The sequence below is a fragment of the Poecilia reticulata genome, chromosome 3 (assembly GCF_904066995.2).
Source record: "Poecilia reticulata chromosome 3, P_reticulata-male-v2, whole genome shotgun sequence".
Taxonomy (NCBI): Eukaryota; Metazoa; Chordata; class Actinopteri; order Cyprinodontiformes; family Poeciliidae; genus Poecilia; species Poecilia reticulata.
Window position 1 is genome coordinate 15,611,034 of NC_088832.1, and position 17,843 is coordinate 15,628,876.

Consider the following 17,843-nt stretch of genomic DNA (forward strand, 5'->3'; position numbering starts at 1 on the left):
ATCTGTTTGTTCTCACATCTACTTCTTTGCCAAAGAATAATATTCCATCCACACCATCTATGTACAGCACCTGCATTCATTGAAGCCGATCTTCAGATAACACTGTTTATGCAGTGGGAGTTTTGTGATGTCTGAAGTCTGCACGAAGGGCTAGTCATACAGTGAAGATGTTGACTGTTGTGAAAAACTTTTTGCCCAGTTGCCTTGACATGTTTGTATGCAGTAAAAACAAGTCATCTTACATTATTAGACTTTATTTATTCCCACACATCTCAAAATAAGCATTATCTGATTAAGATCTAAGCCAGACTGAGGAAAATGGAAATCTTCCTATCTTACTCAACAGACTTCACAGTTTGCTGGGAATCTGTTGAACATTTTGAGAGGTTGAGATCTGATGTTACAAACAGAAGCTTCAGTGTCCATTTAAACCCCATCATGTCATGTATCTACTGATCTAAAATGTGGGGCACACCAAGGCTCTGTTTTGAGGCAACTTTTGTTTTGCTATGTTATCTATTGGAAAGATCATTAATACATTTAATATCTCATCACTTTTATGAAGCTCTACAACTTCTTAAAACATTAAAATTCTTTAAACTGTGTGATTTACATTAGTGCATGAGAGAAATTACAAATGTGTTAAAAAATGACTCTTCTTAACTGAGCTCTGAGGAAGTATTGCCCCAGGGGACATGGCAACTCTGATCAGGAAGCAGATTGGACGTCTGAACTTAGGCAAAGCCTAATACATATTGATCTTTTTTATTAACCATCAATCTCCCTGGAAGGACACTCAAAATAACTGGTCTGAAACACATTATAATCGAGGAAACATTTCCAGACTAATAAAGTTTGTGTCAGAACAGGAACTTAATATGGGTAATGCTGTTATTTTTTTTTTGTTCAGGCTATTGTAATGCCTTTTTCACACACTTGCACAAATCACTTTTTGGCTTTCATATGGTCCAAAACCTTTCAGCAGAAGTCTTTGACCAGAACACATGTTGCCAACATCACTATTGTTATAAAGTCTTTGCATTAATTATCGGTTAGCTTTCATGTCATTGCACATTTAAGCTCCTTCCTTTTTCACTGGAGTTTTAAAGCCTCATACTCTATCTGGAGCCCTCTGTTCCTTAAACTAAAATCTACTCATACTCTGAAGGACCAGTTATAAAACATGAGGGGATTGCTCTTTCCACATTGTTGTGCCTTGACCCGTCAAGTGAGGTTATTTTGCTTTTACCTTGTCTTGATGGCCTTGACTCATGTAAACAGTAGCTGAAGACACTCTTCTTCAAACATGCTTTTTCTTAAGTCACTTTAAAATGGATAAATGTTGAAAATGTAGATATCGATAGATTTCACATATACAGTGTCACATATTCAGTGGTGACATATAGTAATATTTGCTAATATTTGGTGTATTTAGTTAATATTTATGCTTCCATTAATCGTTTTCAGACACCCTGGTATGTTGGGCGACTAGTACTGTCACCTTTTCATAAGTGCAGAGTTGGTTTTGTTTTTGTCTGTCATGGATTACTTGGACAGTTTGTGTTTGCGTCTTTTTCTTGAATTTATTTCTTACTGGCATTTGAACGGTTAAACCTGGAATCTAGTTATTTGTAGCCTGTAAAAAGAAACAAACTCTGTGGATGTCTTTTCATTCCTACTTTGCTTGGTATTATGTATGTGTATGTATGTATGTGTATGTATGTATGTGTGTGTATATATATATATATATATATATATATATATATATATATATATATAAAAAGATGCAGTTATGCATAAGCTCATTGATATCTATAGTACCAATACTGTATTTAAATTTTGCGTAATCTTTTAATTATAACCAAATACTTTTTTGATTGGAACCACTATTGATGTTTTGAGTCCTACTCTTGATCTGATGATCTGTGAAGGGAACTAGACTGAGGATATTCAATGATGAATATGATTTTTGCAGGAGTTATTTAAAAAGCTATACGTTTTTTGCCATTCCATTTGTTTAATTAAATATAAATAAAAACTATTTCTTTTAAATTGTTTTGTCGTTTACATTGTTTTATGATCTTCTGAGAAATGTGCTACTTATTTGACTGGCTTTAAGTTTATTTTTACATCTAATTTTCCCAAAGGTTATAAATAAGTTTGGGTTTAACTGTACAGACATAGGCAGACATATTTTTTCCATAGTAAAAGTTTGGGAAGTCGATGCTTGTGTGTATGGAACAGGATGCTAAGCAACATCTACAAGCTAAAGAGATGTAGCCGAACAGGCTTATTTGTAATTTACAACAAGTTTTTGCCATTTCCCCCATGTGTTTATTTCTGGGTCTTGATGATTGGTTTATGTTATCCATAGCATCTCGATTCCTGCCTCCCTCCCTCCCTATGGTGTCCCATAGGTTTTTTTCCCCTGTTCACATGACAAGGAATTTTTTCCCCCTCAGTTTTGAATGTCTGTTTGTACACTCTAAAATTTTGAGGAGTTAAATGAAGAAGTTTTTTTTAAATGGATTGAACTAAGTTTTAGTATTTTGCCATAAGAATAAAACTATCTAAACAGAGAGGCATTGGTAATTACTGCTTTACTTTAAGTGTAAACACAGTGGAAATAAAAAGCAATACCTAATAAAATGCAAGGTTTTTGTTTTGTAAAATATTTTTGATGGAATAGTTAATTTTAATTAAATTTTCATTGTTAATGTTATTTATTTACCTGAAAAGCAAACTTAAAGCTTTACTTTGCTAAATCATATTTTAAGTTGCATGCCAGTATTCAGTCTTCTTTAGGAGTCCGTTAACATGTCAAATCCAGACTTTGTTGTATTTACCCACTGTTCAGAACTTTTCCAAATCTTTCAGATTGTGAAGACACATTATTTCCACATCCCTTTTCCAGGAGACTCCCCAGGTTTTCTACTAAGTTTAGTTTTGATCTCTGACTAATGCATTTCAAAAGCTGTACCTGAATTGATTTAGATTTATTCTTACCATGAAAACCTCTTTTCATCTCCCAACGTTCTGGCAGACACCTAAAGATTTTGGATTAACACTGACTGGTATTTGGAAAAATTTGATCTCACTGACTTTGACAAAAAGTTCTGTTTGTTGCGAAGAACACCATATTTCACTGTGGATATGGTTAGGCCTGTCACGATGACAAATTTTGCTGAGCGATTAATTGTCTAAAAAATTGTTGCGATAAACGATAATATTATTTCAAGACCTTTTGAAACTGAAAATGGAAATGACTAATAATGCATGCCATTTCCTGCCTTAGATATATACACTTTATTTTCAAAAGAACACATAGCACTGGAACTGCTAAACTAAATAAACAAAACAACCAAAAACAAAATTAAATGGATTCTCAGTCTCCATTAACAAAAAAATGTACTTGAATAAAAACTAAACAACATAAAGACAAAGTGGAAATAAATACTGCATTCAACCAAAAGAGTGCAGATTATGATGTCTGTATACTATATTGCCCGTCAGGAATCACTAGATTTAAAGAGAGAAGATGGGCACATCCGACTACCTAATGCAATAGTTCATACCACACGATTTTTTGCCCCCATTTCTTCATTACAACAATCTTAGATCGCTGGCCGATCCAAGATTGTCACTTGCGATTTTGTAACCAATCATCCTGCAGTGTGTGGTGTGTTACGGTAGATCGTTGTGGCCACCGATCTAAATCAGGGGTTTTCCCCGACAGGGAGCTTAACGCAGCCTGCTGAAGTGACAGGTAGCCAATCAGAAAGCGCAGATTTACCTCCGTGCTTTCTGAGGGGAAATTACGAGGGGAATCCCAAACAGCTGACACGGCACAACCCGAAGTCCAGCGGACATTGGAGATGATACGTGGAGACAACATTAATATTTATTCAACATTTCGTGCAAAGAAATGAGAAGGGGAGGAGTTGGAGATAAATTGCTACTCTAGCCACATGCATCACAGGTAGATACTAGAAAAGCATTGATTAATACCTGATATTAAAATTAGTTACTGGACTTGCAGCCATTATTTTGGGCTGCAAGTCCAAAATAATGGCTGTGTGGCTGGAGCACGATCGAACCCGATCGAACCGTTATACCTAGGATTTCTGTCGGCTAATGTGCGTCTCTCAGGTTTTGAAAGTTGGCCGACAACTTGTGTAGTGTGCGCTGGACATTACACTAAGGACATGAGGAAGGTAGGGTCAGTGGAGATCACCGGAGCTGAGCCTTTTTTCATTCGGTGTCATCAAGAGAAAGAAAAAAAGGCAGAAAGAGACGATAAAGCCGATAATTAAAATCAGGTTGATAGGTTTAATTTATCGTGCGATTAATTGATTTATCGTTTATCGCAACAGGCCTAGATATGGTTTTCTTTTGGTTATGTACTGGGATGTTTTTCTAAAAGGAAAAAAAAATCCCTTTTGGAACTGTGACTAAAGTTCAGGTTTGGTTTCATCAGATCACATTTTTGCTGAAAGGTTTTGGGAAGTTTTAGACAGAGATGTATTATTTTTTAAAGTATGCTGCAGAAGTATACAAGAGGCTTAAGACAATCTCTACAAACCAGAAATTCCTGTCTTAGTCTCGAGGTCTGAGAAGAAAGGCTGCTAACGTTTTGCTCTAGTTGCACTGGTGCGCCACACAAAAGATGGGTGCTTCCAAATTTTTAACTGCATCACATTTAACTTTGTAGTTTTACAGTGTTTTTTGTAATCACTGTTCATAAAGTCAATATTGATTTGAAAATGATTAACAATCTAATAAACAAAGTTATTTGAAGTAGAATTGTACAATTTAGGAAACTTACTAAAATGTGTTAGTTATAAAATGATTAAATGGAAGAAAATCAAAATTAGTGCAATGTTTTAACATTGCTCAACAGCTCACAAACATATCAAACTGAACATTTAGCTGTGTTTAGGCATTTCTTTTGTAAAGAACTATTTCTGACTTGAACTTGAGAAGTTCTAGAATATTTTATGCAAAGTTGAATTTGATCATCTCTCATCTGATATTTTCTGCTGTCTTCCGCTGAAAGGCTGCGGGGAGAGCAGGCACTTGGGGAGAGCTAGCCTGGTTGAAACCTGCCTCTTGTTCTACACTTTGCTTCGCACAAAAAGTCTGGAGACCCGGCTGTTGAGAAACGGTTGCTTGCTGGAGGCATGGGCTTTGTTGAAGTTATAAACGATAAGATTCCTAACATTTGCCCGTAACGTATATAATACAGCAGCTCGATGAAGCTTACCAGATATTGAAAGTGCTTTAAACAGTATATTTATGATGAGCTTCTTGTTTCATCAATTTATTTTTATTTTATTTACTTTTTTCAGTTTTCGGTTAAAGACATGTAAATGGTATGGTAGAAACGGTGTTTGGGTTTAAATCATTTTATAACTTAGTAATGTCTGGATAATTTTACTTCTTGAATCTTGCACAGGGGCCAGTTTCACTTTTATTTTGCTTTGGTTTTATTCTTTTCTTCATCAGATGAAATGCCCGTTTCTTTAGGCAGAAAAATACACTAGGAAAAGCCAGCTGGAATTTTTTTATGGTTCGCTAGATTTTCTGACTATGTGTTCCAAAGTAGAAATGCTGCCAATGAATCAAAAGATGATTCAGCAAAGCGCAGTGGAACATTGCTAGAAGCACTCTATATTAAAATAATAATGAAATAGTAAGTACTATGAACAAGGTTTCTCTGAGAAAAATCACCTGTTTTACAGCAATGAAGTAGACAAAGAAATTGATTTTTCAGTTTTAAGTTTTTTGGGAGGAAGGGCAATACCCTCCTCTATAACTTACTACGGCTACGTTTACACAGCAGGTAAATGTGAACCAAGCTTGATTTTCTTTGATCATATGCGGCCCATATCAGATTTTTTCATACTAGTCTGAACAGCCCAATTTTGATCTTTTCACTCCCCAAAAAATCCTACTTGTGCCAGAAAGTACTAGGGGTGTAGTGATACAATAATCTCACGATACGATACACAATATTCTGCTCGCGATACAATATATATATATATATATATATATATATATATATATATATATATATATATAGCGATGCAATTCAATACACATTTGCAATTTTATGAAAGATTTTAGAGGGACAGAGTGATTTTGGTGACATTTTGTGACTGTTGTAGAGTTGGATTGAATTAATTTAACTGAAAACTGATTAAAAGCACCAACTACACATTACCTGGCTCTGGTTGGACATGGACACAGACTTAAAGTCAACAGCTGGACAAAATGAATCAAAGAAGTGGTGAGAAAACATATTTCTTTTAATTGAAACAGTACAAACTGTAGCTCACATGCATTTGTAAAGTAAATAAAGTGCACCAAGTACCCTGCTCTGAATAGTTTGATACCTTTTTAACCTTGACACTTAACATCTGAAGGAATCACTCTAAGCCTGATGACCTAATCACTCTCCCGGCGAAGCAAGCAGTGAGTGAGCAAGGTGACAGTTGGATGTTACAATATTTGCGGATGAATATCGACTTTTTTCTAGGAAAGAAAATATCGATATATATCGCAAAATCGATATTACTACACAACCCTAGAAAGTACAGTATGTGGTACTAAGTTTAATATGTATCCAATGATGTTCAAACTGTTTGCAGTCTGAACAGTCATGTCACATTTTATCCGACTTCTACATCATTGACGTGAGACATGCATCACAATTCTGCACCAGAGAGAGCCAGGTGTTTTAAATACGGATGTAAACACTGGCTAAATCTTGTGCCGACCCTTTTTTTTTCTTATAATTTTGAGAAAATACTGCCGTCTCCAATTACTCTGCAACCTAAAAACTGATATGTAGACATCCATTATTACTTCCCTAAAGGGTGCGCTGCTGTGTGATGCCTGCATGCTTCTGCACTCGGGTTGCTTTGGGGTCGTAAACAGGTCACATCCAAGTCTAACCAACTCTGGTCGCACTTATTTAGTAGTATGAACAAAAAATGTATTTCATTAAAATTTTTGAACTAATACAGAGGACACCATTGTGTGTTCTCTACACAACAACCACAAATTTAGGCTTTTGGGCGTTCCATACAAACTAACTGGTAGACTGTCAGAAATAATGTCACTGCCTGGGTTGTAATTAAAAAGCCATCAGTTTAAAGGTACTTGATTAATGTTAGATAAAACACCATTACATTGTTGTTGTGTATAATAATGAGACAGCCTTGTTTGGTTGGCACTTTGTTGAACATTGCTCTCTCTTTGATGGCTCTGGAAGTGAGTAGCCATTCTATCAGCCGTTTGCACAGAGGCGGTCACTTTACCGGCTTATCCTAAGAATTGCACTCTGCCAATGATTTTCTATATATTTATTTTCTGGGAAATTTGTTACTGATGCACGATATATCTGCGCAGACATCGGTATTGGCCAATATTAGTAATTTCTTTGGTGCATCAGTATTGGTCTGATAGATAAAACTGAGCCAGTATTAATAACCAATATTTAATTCTTTACTTTTGCTTTTTATTCTGAAGGTGGAGGGAGGGTAATGTAGTATTGTTCAGTCATCTGATGGTCCACATTTTCACATTGGTGCACTCCTAGAAAATTTGCAACTAGGGCATGCACTATTAGTTTTTCAAGAAGTTTGTAATGAAACATGTTCATATTTACAGATTCCACTGTATTAATTTAGAGAGATGTAAAGATTGCATTCATTATTATGGAGACAGATTATTATAACCTTTTAATGCCTAACACTTTCCGCTAATGAATGTGTTTAGTTAAATGTTGTTGGCCATTTACTTTGTAATTATGAGGAATTGTTTTCTTTCTCTGTACCTTGATTCTTTCAACAGATTAGTACTCTTATTCCCACAGGGGAACTCCCCCTAGGATTCGCTAAAGTACAAACACAAAAGCGCATCTTGCTATCATCATCATCATTACTCCTCAAAGCCATCCCAAAGAGGTCTGGCCTTAATCCTGTTGCAGTCCCACCTGCCACCCTTCCTGTGCTAAATCTGACAACTAGATTCTACTTGCTAGTGGTCTTAAATCCCTCTGTGGTGCCTTAAATCCAGATAGATGAAACAAATGCGGGTTCAGACCACGGTGGAGGGGGTGTTAACCATAATTACTGGAATGTCAGCCCAACACTGGGCCTCTGTTAAAGATCCTCACATGTCGTCCTGCCTAAATCCTGATTAAAGCCCTGTTCTCGTTGTATAGCTGCAGAGGGCATTAGGGGGAAGGGCCACAATATTTCACTGAGTTCTAAATTTATTTTTATGATGTCGTGACTTTATAGTATTTATTGATTATCAAAAGTCACTTGCAGTATTAATAATAATGATAGCCTTTCAATTTAACTTGACTGTATTCTAGTTGAGAAGTATTAACATGTTCTCTTTTAAGATCATAAGAGGTTCAAGTTTTAAAATTGTACTACATTTGTTCAAAATTATTTTAACATTGAGTATAAAAGTGCTTGTTCAATTTAGGGTAATTTAGTCATTTATATATATATATATATACAGCAATAACATTGTAGCAATGTTCCTTTAGCATTTTGTGAACTCTATGAGCCAGAACATTAAATACAGGAAACCAGTTGGTTCGGTGACAAGAACAGATTGGTTTTCTTATTTTAAAAGAAGTAAGGTGGATTTTTATTGTGGGAACTTTTTAAAAAGCCAGAGCCATTTTCTGGGACTTTTTTTGCCCAGGTCATTTTCATGCAGGAAGCGTGGCCAATCAAATTGTCAGGGAGGTAGTACTTTCTGGTTGTGTCCAGACAGTATGTTTTTAACATGACTTTTATTAAAAGTCATGAAAGTCTGAAGGTATGTGTTCCAGGTACTATAGATTAAATAAGCATTGTGTGCTGAAGAGGGAGTGTTGGAAACGGTGGTAGGTTCTTAAAGAGACTGAGACCAATTTGGCTATGATGCAAAGTCAAATTTCTTTTAAGTTGTTTTTGTTTCATGCAGCATTTTCATAACTGAAGGTAACATAATTACTTGATTGCTGAATAAAATCACTCTGTGCCTGGAAATACACACCTTTTAGACATCCTGTTCTTTTATTTTTGCAATATTTTGTCCACGAGACTGGCCTCACATTTTGGTTTGTTTTGGGGAAAAACCAAATCCGTTTAAATTTCCAGTGTGTCCTGCAGCAAAAGAAAGCCGTAGCATGAAAAATCTGAATTAATTTAGCCTTACAAACTATTTCACATGCCCACTTGGCAGTGCTGGTACAGACAGGAGACACTTTATCACTAAATTGAACGTTTTGTTGACTTTCCTTTTGGATTCAGAGACAAACTGTTGTGATTGATGTGATCAAGTTTACAGGAGCAGCATTTGGGTTTAGCTGAAAATGCAGATTTTAAAAATTGGTAACCCATGTCGGTTTTGCTTGCTCATTCATATTGTGCATTACTCATTTTTTACATCTGTGTAATATGTTGTTTCAGATATCTGAAACATGTTTAGATGATTTACTATAAACTGTTGATTCCCTACAGCAGTGCTTTGCAGATTCAGAAGTTCACTAACCTAATTTAAACCTAATTTAATGATGAAGATGCAATTAAAAAGATCATTTTCATCAGGCTTCGGATATTGTGTCTGGCATAAGACTGGCACACTGTTATGATGGATTCCATTATTTTGTACATTGTGTGGAATTTAAGAGAAACTGGAGGGAATGCGTAAATTTAACAGATTGAAGTGAAGTCCGCACAGTGGCATCTCTTTAGCTCGTAGATGTTGCTTATCATTCTGCAATCGAACCTTGCTGTTTCTTTAGGGCCTTATCTGGTTCCCTCAAATGATTGGATTACATTGCATGTACCACCTGCTGTACTGAAGTTAAAAAAAAACAAACTTTTTTTACTACTTGCACCTGTGACAAGGATGAATAGGTAAAAACTGAGGCTGGCCTCGTATTAAATTTTTACCTCAATCTAATTTTTATGCCATTGCTATGTATGCTTTTTATTATTATTGCTTTTTGGATTATCAAACGTATGATTTTTTTTTTTTTTTCTGAAGGAATAAAATGTCATCAAGTGAGTCTTTTACCAATTGTAGCAATATGACCAGGTGATAAATCTGTTTTTGTGTAATGCAAATTAATGAGTGTGTATTGTTTTTCACATCACATTTATGTATTTGCCAAACTACGATATATTTAGGGTTAAAGTATAACACCATTCAATACTAATATTGGATAACATTGTGTGGCTTTTTCAACATGTAGACGACAGGACTGTGGAGACTAACAACTAAAATCCATATTAGTTATAATAGTTTTGTTTTGGTTGGATATGCTCAGATCAGGTTAGAAATCATTTGGTTGCAATCAAAGTTTGTCATTTCCTTTTTTTACCTTGAAACATGTTTTTGCCGTGTTTAGGAAATGTTCTGGTAATTTTTATGTAATGGCATTAATAAAACCAAAGGTTATTGGTGGGCTTGATTGATTATTTTTTTAAACTTAAAATTCTGTCAATGTTTCTTGCTAAACATTATAATCAGTTGAATTTTTTTAGTTCAATGTTTTTGGGCTTTACCTGATTTTTTTTGTACATCGTCCCTGTTAAATAAAGTAAACTAAACATGAAATGTGTGTACCAAGAGGTCAAAGCTGGTATTAGCTGTTTCATTAGTTAGGCTGTCTGCTCAAGTGGACTCTGCTGTCAGTCAACAAACAGGCATGCAGCTTGCAGTTTACCAATTGTAATCTTAAGAGTGACTGATGTGATCTGTGCTACAAAAAGTATTTTCAGAGAGCTGAATATACAGTTTTTATAAGCCAGCTCAATAGCAGTGTGTAGCAATAAGTGCTGAGCGAGGCAGAATGGTATTACTTTTATACTCCAGACAGTGGGAGACAACTCTGGTCACAACGGCTCTTCTTATTGAAACTTATTAAAAGAACCCATACATATTATGTGACAGAAGATTTTAGTGCTTTTGAAGCCCTAAACCCTTCCAAATGTTGCCACCATAACTTTGCAGCATTTTTCTACCCACAGAAGCCTGGTTGGCTGTGGACACATTTTTTTGAAAACGATTGTAAAGTGAAACTAGACTCCCAATACTGTTCCCCCTTTAATGTTTTTCTGAATCCGCGTCAGTTTGTCACTTGTAATTTAGTCACAATTGGCCACAAAGACCATGAATCAGTTAAGCCTCAACATTTAAAACTCAGACCATAAATATCAATGAATAGTTAATCTGCCCCTCCCCATGGTAGAGCAGCCATCTACTCTTGGGGAGACTAGATGGTTGCTCAGACTATATGATTTATAGAAAGGACCACTATTGAGGTTTGTGATTCTGCATAGTTGTATAGCTTTACAGTTCCCAACTTCACATTTATGTTTTTGTCCATTTTCACTGTGCCAGAAAACTGCGCAATTACTGATCCTGGAGGGAGAAACATGACCCTTTTGTATCCACATGCAGACACATTTATGGCAAAGAATGTGCGACTGTTTGTGTTGTTTCAGGAATTAATGCTATTTTTTGTCTTGTTTTTCAGGATTGTGGGGACGCTACAGCAGCAGGTGTTTTTTTTTTTTTTTTTTTTTTTTTTTTGTTTTTTTTTTTCCTTGTTGGATTTTAGCCCACTGACATTCTCCCACAGCCATGGAATCGGTAGGTTCAAAAATATCTTTTAGAGAATTTCACATCAAGCCTGTTTCTGCTCCTTTTCTAAGGCTGTTTCTGTCGAGGCATTTTTAGTAAGCACCTATTTAAGTTTATTCTTTTTGGCTTTTTTTGATATTTTTCCTTCAGAATATGGATTGTGTTGCATCATGTATGGGCAATTATTTATGATGTGCATCCAGAAACCTTGTGTCTTGACTTATTTCCAAACCTATAGTTCTGTGATAAGTGAACATTATTCAGGTGAGATATGCTTTATTATTTAAATATTAGTTTGTGTTTTCACTGTTAAAAGTACATGGAAAGCTTTTCAGAGACGGTACCTGCCTTTACCGTGTATTGTTAGACATGCAAGAGATGAGAAGCCTGTACCAGCAGGCAGGCTGAAAGCACAGTAGTATTGAGCTGTATCCACTGGAATGCATGTATTAAAAATGAGGCTTAGTGCGTGCCTAACCTCTGCTTTTCTGTCCTTTTGTCAGAGGCTGTGTGTGTGCTTGTCTATAAAAAGTAGGTCACAGCCTCTGTAATGCACAACTAGCATGTGTCCAACAGAAGTCCTGTGAATCCCCCAGTCTCTATTTCACACATACATGGCAGCACGCACAAATATGGCTTCCTGTTGGTTGTGTGACTGTAGCAGAAATCCCATATAAAGTTGTAGTTTTGGGTGGAATAACTGTAAACCATGTCTATGTCAAAGAATATTAACACGGCATAAGCAAAGTTAGGGTAAATTTAGTCACATTTAGTGTTATCACATCTCTACTGATATAGTTGTTGAGATATTAGTGAGAATAGAAGGCAGATGCAATATGGAGAGATGTCAGGCACATTTAAAGAGGAAGGTAAAATAAATACAATTCATAAATTTGACACCATGAGATTGTTGTAAGAATCAACCAATCTTCATTAAAAATACATCTTGAATGGCATATTAACATCTGATTACAAAAGCAAAATTAGAAACTGTCAAATTTGTCTTATTTAATATTTGTTTCTCAGTAATGGCTATTTACACCATCAGCTAGTGTTTTGACCTTTTCCTTACCTTTGTATAAATTAAATTTTCTTCTCATTCCCCCTTAATCTATTAGTCTCCTTCCATCTGGCCCTCTTATGCCTTTGTGGCTCTGCAGCTGCAAGAGCTGTTTCTGTTCACCTCTAAGAGTTGTCTAGATCTTCCTTCTATCAGTGGAAACCAGGAAAACTAATCACAAAGCTTATTTTAGTGCCAACAGTCTGGATACATGTTGCGTGTGTGCATTGGGGGCTGGATAAACACCCTCACATTGCACATGCACTCAGTCACACTCACACCAAACCCTCTGCCACTCTCCTCCTTCCATACCTCATGTGATGCCAGTCACATGCTTTCCAGGCAAGCAGCTCAGTAAATCAGAATCCAAGTTTTATTTTTAACTGCTTTAAATCCCCAACCTGGTCTCATGGTTTGACAGAACTGACTGAGGTTGCTGGTGATCACTTGTTTCGTTGTCTTTGTTCTGATTTACCCAGTCACAGCCAACGCTCTCCACATGCTGCTCACCTGAATTTTATCACAACAGACCCTTTCTATCTTGAATTCCTAACATGCAGTTCACCGTTAGTCAGACTGATGTGTTTTTTTATTATTTTGAAAGTTTGGACTGTTGCAATGGTTAACAGTTGTCATTAGGATTTATTTTTTTATGTGTAAGAAACAATCTTAAATGGCAAGGATAAAAAACTCAATTTATTAGGCATCATTGAAAAGTTTAGTTGATCTTTAAAAAGGACCAATTTTACTGAGCACAGATTTTTATTTACTAAGTTTCTGGCTAGGTCTAAGATGAGATGTTTTCATGTTGATTTTAGGTGCAGGAAGGGGAGGCTTGAAATGATCCTCTGCTTTAATACGTCTTAGCTAGCAAAGGAGGGAGTTAATAAGCTGAGTTTGAAAGTATGCGTGAAGTGTGTGGTAGTGTGTGCTTCACAGAGTCTGGTCCTATGGTAGCTCTAATAGTGGCCTGTTTTTACAGCAAGATTTTGAAGCCATAGTTTGGAAGAGATTACTAAACGTGCCAAGACAGGGCTAGTGTTCCAGCTTCATATACATCTGAATAAGTGACATCAAAAAGATGTTAATATTTATGAAGAAGGATCACCTGAAAGAATCCAATTTCCAACATCAGAACTGAATGCTGCTCAGTGCTGATAACTCTCTTTGCACTCAGATTTCTACAGATGGGTTAGAAATCTTGTCTTTAGAATCTACCTAAAAATCATTTTATAATTTGACTAAAGGAAGCATTAATGTGAAGTGATTTATAGCTTCCTGTAAAGAGTTGCCATCAGAGCTGTTTGGCAAATGCAGCTGTATGGATGCATGTGTCAGCAAAATAATATTGGAATCAGTGATGTGAGGTATTATTTTGGGACGGATTATATATTGGCGTTAACATCATTATCGGCTGATTTTAATAAAAAACTATTTAAATAACAGTATCTGTCCGATAAGTAAAATTGGGTAGATATTAATAGCTTATGTATGTATCCATTTGTTGTTGTTTGTGTTTGTGTTTCTGCAAGTGGAGGGGTGGTGATTTTTTTCAGGGTTTCAAAAGAATGGGGAGATATACTGAATCTCGTTTATTAGTCACAACTACATTGTTAATATCGGTATAAGCGCATATTTTCATATCGCTGCATCCCTAGTATTAAATCTTTTTACCTGCTTCACATAGTGTGAATATATATTGCTTCAGTTTTTTGCATGTAGACTGTTTGCACAGAACTAGCAACTGTGCACCGTGGCCAATCATTAGTGGTTTTGCTTTTATTTTGACTGTAATCTTTCAGCAGTGAAGCTCAGAGGGTAGATGTCGGTGAGTTCGATTTGGTGCAGATGAAAGGCTAACATTCTTGTAATCTCAGACCTCTACTGCTTTTCCTCACAACTCCTCTTCTATCTCCTCCTTTTCTTCCAAAGCAGGGCTTGTTCCTCAGGAGGGATTAGTGTGAGCAGCAGATCTGAACTGGGAAAAGTGGGGCCTGCCAGTCACATTACATAACTCGCCCCCGCTACTGCGGCTCTGCCTGGCCTGGCTGGAGCGACGACCATAAAAGCTTTGTTTTCCCAACCTTCCCTTTTTCCTTCCCCTGTGCTGCTCCTCCCCCTTCCCTTAGAGGCAGACTGCATACTGATGTTTTATAGAAGCAGTCTGTTTGCGGGGAACAGGCGAGCCTCTGTGGCTCGGAGTGTGGAGGAATACGCTAATAGCCAGTTGAATGGCAGGGAGCTTACATCTTAGGCAGGGGAATTTCAGGTCTACTGTTGGTCATACAATTTCAATGAAATGGGTTGCAAGGAAATGCAGCACTTGGCTTTATTGCCTGCCAAGGGTTTGGATTTCAGTATGTCCAGTGATTGCACAGAGGCTACAAGTTAATTCTGTGTTGAATTTCTCAAGGTTGACAGCCTGTAAGACAGTGTGAGAAAGAATTCCCCTGTTGGCTGCTGCTTCTCCTCTTTTTTTCTTTTATCTCATCATTCTCATAGAGTAGAGCTTGCTCTTTCTACCTGGGAGTTTAGCTCTGTTATGGGAGTTGGGGTCCCAACAAAGCTTGAATCTTTGCCTTAGAATTTGATTGTTGCATAGTTGCAGTTTCTGTAAGGTTCATTGGATGAAAGCACTCACTGCAGCTCCATGAGTTCTCACTCAACAAACAAGGCTGTGAATCCTTGATGGAAAAAGTTGCCACAGATCACCAGTTAAAAGTTTGCTTCAATTGTTGACACGGTTCCCTCTGGTACCAAGGGCGACATTTAGTGAGCAAGATAACTGAATTATAGCAAACACTTAACTGCAACATTATATTGTAATTAACTATGCTTAAATGTTACCTAAATACAGATAGTAATTTCTGGAGTAGGATGAAACCTTAAAGCCGTTTAGCCATGGCCTTTTGATCTGGCGATCTGAAGTATTTCTCTGATTTTCATTGTCACATTCATTTAATGTAGCTACATAAACTGCATTTTATTTGGTCGTGTTATCCTAAAAGTGTATTTTGTATGAAGAAGTTTGTCATAACCATAATACTGTGTTTGAATGCCACCTTTTTTTTTATTTACATAAACACATTTGATACTATAAAAATCAATGTCCGGTGTTGGGAGTACACATAAATCGACTGCAGTATCACTTTAACATGATAATATTACAAAATCTCTTAATTAAAAAAAAGAGCAAATGTTTCCCTGACTATGGTGCTGTGCTGCTAATAAATATCAAACATATTTAATTGGTTTTGATATGAGGCATTTATATCTTGTGTAATGCCACTATGCACATAATTGAAATGGAATACCACAGTTACTTGGCATTGTCAAATAACTTATCTGAAGTGATTCACTATCTGTGACAGAAAATGATCTTAATCAGTTAAGATCATTTGTTCGGAAACATAAGACAACTAAATACCAACACATTTTTGTATTCTTATATATTTTTGTCTTACCAGTGCATGGGTTTTTGATCAAAGTGTTGTATTAAAAAAATATACATGATGCACATTTAAGTATTACTAGATAATTATTTTCCCCTTTTTTGCTGATGGAGAATGATTGATTGGTAGGTGGTGTCTGGTACCTAAAATACATGGCAAAGGACAATCTTGTAAATGGTAGCTATTGATGTTTGAACAATGTAGGCCCATAACTGCTTGAAATGTTGGTGTTCTTTGAACCCCTTCAGCTAGAAGCTTGTGTTTGGAAAAAATGGGTTTGAGATTATAAAATAGTCCTATTAGTTTCCATGCTGCATCGCTGTAAAACTAATCTGAAACGACGCATCTCAATGTGATGTAGCTTGAGTCTTATTTCCTTTTAGGCTTGTCAATATGATTTATACTCCTTTGTTACCTTTTTTTATCTTGAAATGAAAAAAAGAACACAATTTATGTAACCGCATTAATTGGAGTAACACCGCTTGTTATGCCTGTTCACAGTAAATATGCAAATCAGGTAATCATCCGCTCCCCTCTAAAACGTAAAAACCAAGATTGTCAAGGACTTTGAGTCTCTGGCTTGCATTTGTATACAATCTTGGCTACATCTCTGCATTTGGAAATGGGATTGGGTGTTCTTTCACTGCATCAGACTATAGCCAAGTTCCCATCAAAGAGTAGCTGCTACACCAAAGGCTGTGTTTAGATGTGATGGCTAATTTTAGAGCTGCTAGGCCCTTGTCCAAGGTGGTGTAGGATAAGATAACATTGAAGTAGCCCTCCCTCCCTGCATGGTTGGGTTTTGTTTGTATACCCAGTAACTCTCATTCAGCCCCCTGTGGATGTAGTGAACAAAGACCTGTTTGTATGTTTACAAGAAAATCCTATTCATGCTTTCACCTCTCGATGAATTTCAGAGCCCACTGAGGACTTGACAGCTGCATGTATGACCTAATAAAAAGCCTTTCAATGTATCACAATGTCACATGAACATGCTAGTTTCATATTTGAATAAGTGCGTTGGACCTTTTCTTCTTTCTACTAATGAAAATGTTAGTGTACATGGCTGTAAGCAAAACCTTTTCCAGATATTGAAGGATTGCTTTAAAAGCTTGCGATTACTGCCATTTTGGTTGGTGTCTCATGGGGCCAATAATTATTTGAACTTGACGATTGTTCTTTCTCCATCAATGGTTATAGTATCACAATTAAGTATTGTCATTAAAATTTGAATAATAAACCAAACTATCGCAATTGAGACAAATCTAAAAAGAAATGTGTAGCTTCCCAGATGTATTTGGTGCTTAAAATGTTTCCAAAAAGTTTAAAAAGACTTCTGATTTTACAAAATCGGGCCATAAAAATATTTTTGGGTAATAACATTAAGGCATGCCCTCACACACAAAACTACTAAAATACTTTGTGATGTACTCATTGAACACACATGTAGCAGAGCTGTCCCAGCCAGGCCTCTCTACTCTGTCCCTCTCACAGCCACAGAGCAGTGACCTTGGTTTCAAGTAGCTATACTCTGTTAGAAAGCCAACACCTCTCTGGGGATGGGCTGACCTTGTTGTCTGGCACACTGTAAGTCTGCACGCCCCTCTGTGTCTCTCTGTCTTTTATTCACTCACTGGAACATCAGTAGCTGTAACAAGTCATTCTGCCTC

General features: G+C 36.5%; 1 protein-coding gene across 2 annotated transcripts in view; it reads left to right on the forward strand.

Annotated features, from left to right (window-relative positions):
- The window catches only part of ankrd11 (ankyrin repeat domain 11), a 124,018-nt gene that overhangs the window by 22,834 nt on the left and 83,341 nt on the right, over positions 1 to 17,843 (forward strand). For both annotated transcript variants that reach the window (XM_008405125.3, XM_008405127.2), the window contains exon 2: positions 11,555 to 11,670. The gene's annotated coding sequence lies outside the window, so the exon portion shown is untranslated. The remainder of the gene's footprint in view (positions 1 to 11,554; positions 11,671 to 17,843) is intronic.